Genomic DNA, 9,577 nt, shown 5'->3' with positions numbered 1-9,577 from the left:
CGACATTCACTTCTGTTGTGAGTGGGGATCTTATGGAACTCACACCACTTTCATGTGTCCTTCTTTGTCTTGGTGGTGATGTTGTTTTCTTACAGCTTTGACGAGTTGTCTTGTGTCACCTCTCCTTGGCTTTGTCCATTGCTCTTCATATTCATAGATCCAAAGTCTAACTTCTTTTCTTTAAACTTCTTCTCGATATTAACAACATATCGGTACATCGTGCCAAGCAAGGAGATTTCTAGGAAATCCTTCTCATCCCCGATGTACCTATGTAGGAAACTGTGGTATTTGAGTACCAAATGCCACTAAGAATCCCTGATACCAAACTTTTTACAAAGGGTGAGAAAAATATTGGAAAACTTCAGCACGTCTTAGTCCCTTCCTTGCTGCAGCATGGTCCACTTTATGTATTTATCGTCATAGCTTCCGACAAGGTAGTACTGCTCATTTATGGCATCCCAAAATGAATTCCAAGTGGGTGCGGCTAAAAATAGTGAGGTCGTACTTTCATCTATGTGATTCTAGTAGGTTTCCTACCAGTCCTTGAGGTGGGGGGTGACTTTGAGAAGTGCAAAAGTGATCTTTTCCTCGCTTGAAAAATCATGAACATAAAATATCCTTCTAACAGATTTAACCATTTATCTATTGCATCTGCATCTATCTAACCCTAAAATATCAGAATGTCAATGTTAACTTGTACCTTAAAGGGTGTGGCACTTCCAGAGTAGCTGCTGGCAGTATATGTGTCACTGCTGGGTAGCTGTTAAAGGATCTAGGAAAAGTTGTCCATCATCACATTCCTTTGTTCGTAGAGGGCTTCTTCGAGCAAGATTTTAATGGCATCTCCTACTCCCTTGTATTTCTTTTCATCCGCCATGGGAGGCCATCAGGATTTGCGAGGTTGGTCTTGGAAAGGTTCAACCAGTTCAATCCCTAACTCGTTACATCCTGACCTCATTGGGCACATACGAAGAAAAATAGAGAAAGACCATACTATTATGATACCATTGATCTGGATTTAAACAGGAACACAACAAATTAAAGATATAACTGTACAGAAAGAGATGGAGCATAAATAAAACTCCATTTCATTAATATCAAAGAACTCAAATATGCTTACATATAGAATGGAAATAAACTAGCTTGGGCGATGGTAGCTTATCCCTGAGAATAGATGTGGCGATTACATGCCTCTAAACTAAGTTACAATGAGGCTCAAGGGAATTTTTATTATTGAACAATAATAGAAAACCAAAAAAAACCAAAACCCTAACCCGAGGAGATGTAACACCAAGAGTTTATGGGCCCCATTGGGTCAGATGGGAAGCTAACTTCATGTGGTCGTAACATGGTCATATTATCTCTATTTGATGCATATGATACCTCATTGGAAAGATATCTCCAAGGAAAAAATCTTCTATCACAATTTCCATAGATATCACCAAATAAAATTTTCCAAGTAAACATCGTTTAGGGCCTCAAAATTGCTCTGGAAGTTCATGACCTGAAAAACTGTGAAAAATAGTAAATTGTGCTACAATTAAGGAAACAGATGAAACTAAGTGGGAGGTCTAGGTGGAATAGGTTGGTGGCCACCAATATCCTTCTGGATTATTGGGACATACCATCTCACTACTATGCGGGCCATATGAGCCATACCAACCGAAGGTTATGCAAACCATCTAGGCAATACCAACTTGCTGTTGTGTGAGCTATCTTAGACATGAGAATTAGGTCACCATGGAATAGATTGTGTGAATATATATATATATATATATATATATAAATGATAATTTCTCATGTTATAGTAATGTGAGACCACACAAATCCATAACATACATTGATGTGAAACCATGTTAATGTTATAGTGAATATAGCAATCCCATAATAATAAATAGAAGTGACTCCCATATCAATGAATACAACGATGCATTTAGACACTATTCTCATACCAAATATCGATGTTAGGGTAACATGTGCACGAACCATAGAATAAAACCATATCAATTGTGAGATTCATCGAGTGAAATTATATGTGAGCCATCACATGCAAGTTGTTGCTTGAGTGAGTTTTTGTTGGGTAGAAAAACCTAAAAAATGACTAAATTGATGCCCATACTATATGGAGAACAAAAGTACGAGCCTTATGCAACCTACGTGAGGAAAAGCATAAATATATGTGAACCATACTAGAGAAATATCATGCATTAGAATCAGGTCTTCAAATTATTCAATTCATTCTTTAATGAGATAAGGGTTTCACATTTATATAATTCATTGTGGTTTCCTTTTGAGACATTCACCTTTAATTTTTGGTGGAAATTTAAATTTGAATAATTATTTTTCTCTCCAATGGATTGAAGGTGACTTGATAATATTATTTTTACTTCATCACTTGAAATTATATTTCAAATTAAATTGGGTTATGGAATTCCTCTGTAGCTTCCAAAGTTAACATGATCAAGTGTGACTAGGAGTCTATAGATTCATATTTTTCCCAAATATGGAGTGACTACATGACTTACGATTTACTAGGCCTTATTTTGATTTTTTTCCTTTTTCTTATATCTAGGATTTACAGAATTTGAATTTCATCAGTTTGGCACAACTCATGGATATAATATTTACATAAATTTTCTCTTCAACCTTAGAGTTTAGACTTAGATACATCATTCTAATTTATATTTAATGATTTTGGCATTCAAGTGATTCTTTTCTTTCATCCCAAATGAAAAAAGGAGAAATAATTTTCCACAACCTATGAATGCTTAATCATAAAGGTGTCACATGATGAAAATGAATGAATATCCTATGGAATGACCTAGGATAAAACCCAAATAAGGGAAATAAGGGATGCAATAAAATTTATGTGTAGCATCTACTAAATCACCAAGCATATCCCCAAACCATCAACATGACGTACTTCTTTCAGTAAAATTATGAAAAACCATGGAACAACTCAACTTAGAACTTATAGCCAAAGCATCGAGATTTAAAAGAGAGTTCTTAAATGATCACAATAAAAATAATAAACATTGGAGATATCATATGCACATGGATCATAGATAGCAAGCTAAATGTGGTAGCTAAAGTAATATTTTCCTTCACCTAGTGTCCTAGATGGCCAAGGCAAGGTGCCATCAAACTAATGACACATCCATGAATCACATATAAATGCACATATCTTAGTTGGAAAATGTTCAGTGTGATAAGAATTGAAAGGGTTGATGACATGGTTAATGAAAACAACAATGACGATAATTGTGGGTTATATGTCCAAAGTCCCACGTTTGAGTAATTTTTTGATAAGGGCTCTGTACGAGTGATAAACGTGTTCATTGAAACCTTTCACAATATTATGAAGAAGAAGATGACAATTACACTAACAATTAAAGTGACATCCATGATGTTATAATTATGTAATGCACCTAGGTTTGACACGGACAATGATCATGCAGAAAAGAAGCACATGATGAATTGATGATGGAAATGAGTAGAATGTTAAGGGATCAATGATTGGGTTTTAACATATTTATGTGCTAGGGGGTTGAAGGAATAAAGTTTGTAGGAGTTAAGAATTTTAGGGGTTAGGAGTTAGGGGTTAAGGGTAAAGTGTAAAGGGGAGGGCTAGGGGGTTGAAGGGAAATATGTTTAGGTGTAAGGAGTTGAGGGGTTATAAGTTAATGTCATATTTGTTAAGGGATTCATGGGCTAATGGTTAAACCAAGGGCTGAAGGGTTAAAGGCATAAAGGTTATGGGATTTAATTGTTAATGGGTTAATGTGTTTATAGTTTAAGGGTTAAGGGTTAGGGTTTGAGAGGACAAGTGGTTAGGGCTTAGGGGTTCAAGGATTCTAGGTTAGTGGTTAAAGGTTAAGGGGTTAATGGATTATGGTTTAAGGGATGAGGGGATCAATGGGTTATGAGTTATGAATGTAGGGGTTATCGATTATGACTTGGGGGTTAACGAGATAGGGAATTTAGTGGTTATGTGTTAAGAGCTTATGAGTTGTGATAATGGGGTCCCTAATCCCCTTATCAAAATGATTAGGGGTTCTCGTATCGATTCTTATCACTTCCTTTTCTCTAGCCCCCCCTAACAATATGTCATTAGGTCGTAAGCCATATTCTCAATCTCTATTGCTAGGATTATAGACCTTAGTAAACAATGATTGGACCTCTCACTTCTACACATCTATGTTATTCTTATGTTCCCTTGTTCAAATAATTACACCAAATGTATCCCTACCCAAACTTTCATGAGAATTGAACATTTGGAAGAGGTGGTTTAACAACTTCCCAAAAAAGTTCAAATATCATGACTTTTGGGAAAGGGGGTTGTCCAAAAACACATCCAAAATTTACCTTTTACTGAATTTTAAGGGGATTCGTTAAAGAAATCCCATTAAATGTCATGAGAATTGAACATTTTGAGGAGGTATTGGAAAATCCCCCAAAAAAATCATGAAAATTAAACTTTTAGAGATGATTTCTAGGTGATTTCCTCTGAACATTCAATTCTCATAACAATTTTTTTTTGGGGGGGGAGGGGGCGGGGGGGCTGGGTGGGGTAAAAAAAAATTGCCCTGAAAAATATATTGAGCGGTAATGATTTAACCCCTCCCCCCCCAAAAAAAAAGAAAAATCTTGAGAAACCACTTTTAGATGTGATTATTAGAAACACCACCACCTCCCCCCTTGCTAGGAAGAAAAGGTTCAATTTTCGTGACTTTCAATGGGGGAGTTTCAAAAGCTACCCGTAAATTCCTAAAAAATATGTTAGAGATCATTTTGGAAAAATTGTTGCAAGCCTAAACTATCACTGAAGGTCTTTTTTCCAATAGTGTGTATTTGGATAACATATCTATATTCATACTTGGAATGGAATAAATTAAACCAAGTTTTATCCTCCTGAATATTAGTAATTTAGTTCAAAATAACATTTCTTACTTAACCTTAATCACATTGATGTGTCTAAATAGCATGATATCAAATATAGAATTTCCATTGTAGGATAACAACACAAGGTTTCAGCCCCAAGGGTTAGCTCAACTGGTCGAGTCCCTATTGTTAAGTGCCCCGCGCATTGGGAGGTCGCAGGGTAAATTATTCTTGATGCCATTGGGGTTAGGTCATGATAGTCTCGCGGGCGAGATTTGATTCACTTTGGGGTTGATTTGCCCATATTTTCCTATGTGAAATAAAAACAACACAAGGTTTCCATGGTATTTATTGTTATTATTTTTCTTTTCTAAATCTCTCTTTCTCTCTCTCACACACACACATATATATTAATAAATCACATTTACAGTATAATATTTTGAATATTTTATTGGGAAACTTGTAAATATAAGTTTTTTTTAGGTTAGATACTTAATTAAATGGTCTATTTCCCACACCATTAATGCCCTTATTCACAAAATTAGTTATGTCAATATACATTTTAAAACATTGGATATTATTTAGGGAGGAAACATCATGCATATACAAATGGTTTGCATCATAATGCACAAAAGAAAATATAAAGATTAGTAAAGAGATAGTATTCATCCTCTTCAAAGTCTCTTGAATGGAAAAAATTATTAATAATAACGAGCCTCATATTTTTACATAGTGGTTCACTCATCAACCATTAATTAATAATCTAATGGAAATAAGGTACATTTTTCTTTATCTGTCTCATAAAAATAAGGGATCCCATTATAATTCCCAACGACACTATATATAGAGTTTGTTATGGAAGACAATTGAACTATTTCCATCACTTGTCCTTCTAGGGGGTAGGTTTGGATGTGCCATCAAATTGATACAATGAAAGAAACTCATATTAAAATTACTCAAACCCTTCAGCCCATTCATAGTTAACTAGAAAAATATTCGATCCTACACAAGAAATGATTTCATGTACACAAGAGGCATTACTCCATTTGATGGAGATGATGGTCCAACATGTTACATTTTTTTAGGGTATTGAATAGTTGAAGCCACCTTTGATTTATGTAATGGGCCAATTATCTCTATATGAGGTAGGAGATATAGAAAACATGTTAACCAATAATACTCACCCCAATCATTAGCTTTTAGGGTAATTCCTATAGAATATAATGTATAATTCCTAATATTTATCATAACTTGTAATAACTAAGATATGATGAGGTCATTAATGTCTACCTAAGGACCACAAAGATGTTAACGAGTGAAGAAATCATACCAATATGTACAATATATAATACATTATCATAATCTATATAAATGGATAATTGATCTACCTCTAATGTTGTTAATTACACAACTATAAAATGGATCAATTGAAAGAGATATGTAATCACGTACATTAACCTGGTCTAATGGTTCACAGTAATCCTGATTACCATTACTACATGGGTGATAGAAGAAATATGTTTTCTCATCCATATTTCAAATCATATAGACTTTTAAAATATTTGAACTAAATGGAAACTATTATCTCAAACATGTTCTTTAATTCCAATGACATAGAAAATTGCTACCTCAATTAACTACCAAAAAATATCTTCATGTGTCTTTTCCCTATTGATTCTACTCATTCTCTTGACCCCTATACCGTTACTAACATACACAATATGAATATAAGATAAGCATATCATATGGTGGAAGTGGTACATAACTTCAATTGCTCCTTATGTAGTGTTTTTTTGGCACATGCCCCATCATCATCATTCTCTCCTTGCTTATGGCCAATCTCAAAATAGTTCCACATGTTTAACATGTTGGATTTTTTGTTAAAATAACATAGCCATTGAAATATGTAGTAGTTTTTTAGATCACCAAGACATTTGTTGGACCAATTCCGTTTTTCCTTATTTCTATATTTTTCTCCTTCAATTGATTATAGAAAATCTAGAAGCAAATACCCTTGAGCGCGAATGAATGAAAATACCCTAGATATCATGCTCGGATAATATTAAGGTATTTTAAATACGAGGCTATTAGGGAAGGAATTAGTTTGATTCCTTAGTTATTGTTATTTTTCTATATATTAGTAGATAGGAGTGGGATATGAGAGTATATCAAAGTAGGTATATTATTTTGTAGCTACCATTCAAAATATTATTTTTTGCACCATCTTCATAATGATTATTGTTTTTCTTTGTAGTTTAACTTTATAAATGAAAGGAAAGAAAGTAAAACATAAGTCTCAACTTGTAGCTAGGAATTATTTTTCCAAAGTCACATCTTCCATCATCTATTCATTTACTTATGTATCTCATTTCATGATTCCTAAGTTTCTATGGATATTCCACTTGAAAATTCCTCGTTGCATATTTGATAAAATTATACTTTAAAATCCTTAATATAGAGTAAAGGGATTTATTTCCATTTGGATTCATGGATGCAAAGATTATTATTTATTATGTATGTAAACAGATTAAATTTATTCATAAAATAGATAGAAGCAAAAAAATTGCTTACAAACCATGATTTGACACAAGATATAACCAAGGAATCCCTTTCAAGGGAAAACTGGTTAGAAGGTTAGGTGGCTTTGCTCTCTTTGTATGAATAGAAATTGCTCGTGAGTACAAATAAGTAAGTCATGTGGTGCATGGGCTACTCCAATGCAGAAATTATCTTTATCTTCTATCTCATATCCCTCTCAGCTACTCTACTTGATTATGGAACAAATGCACTAAAAAATAATGGAAATACATTTCCTCCTAGTAGCTTGGTTATAACAGAACATGATAGCCTCCTAATAGTTAGGTTTACTCCCTCAACTCTTAACCAAAGTTATAGTGTGGACTCTCATAGATTCTTCTAAAATAGTGCCAAACTGGCTTCCATTAGTAAACATGGTCCTATGAAGTAATTCCTTCACCTTTTCCACTCTGAAAGCATCAATATGGATGAAAAAATTACCATGATCCAATCTAGATCACACCTACACATTTTGAGATGCTTTTTGTTTGAAAAATATTCTACTCAATGACCTTACGATTTTTTTCCCCCACTGTTTCTCATGTGTATCATTTAGCCTTGCCTCGAAGTTGTCCTCTCAACATAAAAGGTCATGTTGACCCTACCTTTTTGTTCTATACCTCTTCTACAGAATTGCATCTTCTGTGAAATCCCCCTGAGCGTCCATTCCCAAATCCTCCACATAAGGTATGGGTTATTCCTCTTCTTGATAGAGCATGGAAGGCTCGTAGAGCTTTAAATTCTCTACATTGACAACAAAGTAAATGCACATATATAGGGGTAGAATAAGTCTATAGGAATTATCTCCCACCTTTTATAGTATCTCAAAGTGACCATTCCATAGATTCTTGATTTTCTTACCAAAATACTATAACCTATCATTTTTCAATTGTAGCAATACTCTCTCTACCAACTTGAACTTCCCTATTATCTATTTATCTTCCCTTAGCTTATATTTTTCCTAGGACTTCTATAATGGCTTTTGTAGATGATATGGACCTGCATGATCTTCAAAACAAATTTTTTAGCCCTAATGGAATTCCTATAACATCCACCCTTACTTCTCCTTCCTTCCCATATGCAATTTCTAAAGGTGAAGGTGGAAAAAATACAAACAAGCTTAAAGTAGGGACATATTAATAGAAGTGTGGACCACGTTATTATAAGAGTGTTGTATATATACTCAATTCTCATCCCAAGTCTTTAGATGCTTTTTATAGACATTTTTGTGCCGTACAACATTGAGCATGAAATGTCCATAATCTAAGGGATCCAAAGTCCCTAAACATGTTGTTCCTACCCCTAGAGGAACAAGGCTAACAAACCACAGCAATTCACAGAAGTTCTCCACCAGAAAATGCTCAAAAACAAGTCAATTCAGGATCATTTCCGTGGCTACACTAGTTGTTTGCGCTGAATGTCAAAGCCAACACTGGCTACCTGCGTTGAATGTCAAATGGAACACTGGCTACCTGCACTGAACGAGAATGGACATGTGGCAAGCTCATTTCTCAAGGTGTCAAAACCTAGGAAGCTTCCAAAATGACACTTGCCTCAGGGAATTCGACTGGTGATGAGTAAGAGGTTCCAGATCTCCAAGTGGAAGCAAGAACCTCCAAGTGGAATCAAGAACTGACAGAGGGAGAGGACACTAGTCACATCTCAAGCTGACTCATCCTCTCTCCAAACATCTATATATGGATCTCTCCTCCATGAGATCTAGAGGCTGGAATTTTGTTATTGCAAAGAATTGCTGTTGGTTTGAGACTGGAACTATTGGGTTCTTAATGCTTTGAAGGGGGTGAAGATAGGAATTCCATTTGCTGGGAAGGAGATGCTGGATTGGAGCCCTCTAGGTTGTATCTCTTCCTGAACCTTGTTATTCATCAATAAATCTATCTTGGTTTCTCCTATATGCTAATGTAATTTTGATGTATGAATGCATTAGTATGTTTAGTTTATTTCTAATCCTGAACTAGTTATGAATATGAATCCATGTCTTGTGTAGTGTTCTCTTCTTGTGATCTTGCAGAAACCTCTTGAAGCTAGGCGAGTGAGAAGGCAAGTAGCTGGGAACTCTCCAAGAGAAGAGAAGCCGGATCGAGGGACAAACGGAAGA

This window comes from Pinus tabuliformis, chromosome 6 (assembly GCF_031772625.1).
Source record: "Pinus tabuliformis cultivar Carrire ecotype Pingquan chromosome 6, CPIR1, whole genome shotgun sequence".
Lineage (NCBI taxonomy): Eukaryota > Viridiplantae > Streptophyta > Pinopsida > Pinales > Pinaceae > Pinus > Pinus tabuliformis.
Note: the sequence above shows the minus strand (reverse complement) of the source record.